This window comes from Cynara cardunculus (assembly GCF_001531365.2).
Source record: "Cynara cardunculus var. scolymus isolate 2C chromosome LG 9, CcrdV1, whole genome shotgun sequence".
Taxonomy (NCBI): Eukaryota; Viridiplantae; Streptophyta; class Magnoliopsida; order Asterales; family Asteraceae; genus Cynara; species Cynara cardunculus.
The window spans coordinates 3,961,599-3,964,034 of record NC_037536.1 but is presented as its reverse complement, the minus strand read 5'-3'; positions in this window follow the sequence as shown (position 1 = coordinate 3,964,034).

Genomic DNA, 2,436 nt, shown 5'->3' with positions numbered 1-2,436 from the left:
TAGTTAGGTTGACCATATAAATATGGTTTAATCTTTGTAATTAGTAAGAAGAGCTTAATTGTAATAATACATTGATAATAGAGGGTTTGACTGAGCTTTACATGCATTGACTTTTCCTCTCAAGGATCTTGATGTTCTTACATGCAATATATGAATCTGCCATCATGATTATGAAGATATTGAAGATTGATCAGTGATTGTGGACACACACTAACTAGTTCCTTTATTGAGGTAAGTCATAAGTTACGAATTTGTGCATTTTTTAATATATTTTGTGTAGTTTTTATAAATATGTGCAGTTTTTTATATAATTTGCACAGTTTTTATGTAATGTGTAGTTTTATGTTAAAAATATGTGTAGTTTTTTTATATAATTTGTGCAGTTTTTAAACAAAGTTTGTGTAGTTTTTTTTATATAAAATTTGTGTAGTTTTTTGTTAAAAATATGTGCAGTTTTTAGTTAAAAATATGTGCAGTTTTTTACGAGTTTGTGTAGTTTTTTTAACACTAAAAAATTCACAGGTATCGAACGAGGTTGATGATGTGATGGGTACACAAGAAGTTGAAACGAGATTCAGAATTTGAGATAAAATGATTCGTATTTTTTCAAATTGTATGTTCAATTGAATTCATAGTATGTAATCGTTAAACTTTGAACATTTACAATTATAGTATGTAATCGTTAAACTTTGAACATTTTCTATTATCTATACTACTTTATAAAGCAAATTTGCCAAAAGTCTCAAAAACACCTTAACATGCATAAGGTACTACCCTTTAATGCAGAAAGTCTTAAAGTCTTAAAAATATACAACTTCTTTATGCATGTAGTACTACCCTATGAAGCACACATGTCCGACTCCTCTTTAAGACTTTAAGGTACTACCCTCTATCGCTTCCAAGTTCCAAACGACGCTCCTCTTTCCAACGCAAATATGCCCAACGTCCGGCTCTCTCTCTCTCTCTCGCGCTCTCTCCATGCTCCACGATTATAGAGATGACGATTCATTCCCCAAGGCAACGATTCAAGCGACTGCGAGTGTTTATAAATGATCAAGCATGATTCAGAGATGACGATTCATGCTCCTGTCACGCGATTCTCAAGCACGATCAAGCACGATTCAGGCGATTCTGTGAAGGTTTTCAAGCGATTCTGTGGAGGTTCTCAAAGGTGAGTTAAGTTAGGGTTTATTGCGTCATCTGATTGAGTTAAGTTAGGGTTTATTTTGTTACTTGATTTTGAGTTAAGTTAGGGTTTACCGCGTCATCTGATTTTGTAAGTTAGGGTTTATTTTGTTACTTGATTTAGTTTGTGTCTCTAATTTGCGATTTTGTGGAGGTTTTCAGGCGATCTGATTGAGTTAAGTTAGGGNTTCAGGCGATCTGATTGAGTTAAGTTAGGGTTTATTTTGTTACTTGATTTAGTTTGTGTCTCTAATTTGCGATTTTGTGGAGGTTTTCAGGCGATTCTGTGGAAGTTTTCAAGCGATTCTGTGGAGGTTCTCAAAGGTGAGTTAAGTTAGGGTACTTATTTTTCTTTAAATTCATCATTTTATATGCTATCTAAGGATTCTTGCTGATTTTTATGGGTGGTTGAGAAAACTACGTGGGTGTTTTTTATGGGTATTTTTCTTTAAATTCGTCATTTTATATATTTTTCGTGTTCTGTTTTTTATGGGTGTTTGAGAAAACTGGAAACAATCCCTACATTGGAATCTTTATAAACCCTTACTGTTCATTTATTCATTTATGAATAGATCAGCATGTGACTTTGTGTTCTGTTTGAATGATTGGTTGAAGCTTTTTTAAGTTAGGGTACTTATTTGTCTCTAAATTCTTCATTTTATATGCTATCTGAGGATATTTTTCGTGTTATGTTTTTATATGCTATTTGAGGATATTTTTCGTGTTATGGTTTTATAGGGTACTTATTTTTCGTGTTCTGTTTGTTCTTCACGTGTGTCTTTCTAAAAGACCCTTCATCACCTAAACCACACATACCCTTTCTAAAACTGTGAAGCCATGTATGTTATTGTTTGTGTAGGCAACAACTTTTGGTGGTTCTAACATTGATCCAACTGCTTGGGAGGACAAAAGTGTAAAGGTGAATCTAGGTTCCCTACTCAGGTAAAACATGAATGATCTGACTGACTGCTTAGTTTTGCATAATTTCAAATCCCAAACCACCACTTGTTTGACTATTGTATCCTTATAGTTTCTGTACTTCACATGCATTTAAACCGTAGTTACTCTTTGAAGATGATAACCCCTTGACCGTTACAAAAATCAAGGCATTAGTTGATTGATGCTTGACCCAAATAAACATATTTACCTATCAACCGTGGTAATATGTGTTCAATATGATCTACCATCGTGAATATATGGAGGCCAGGTTTGAGATACGTGTTCAATATGAATAGAGAATAAGATAGGTGC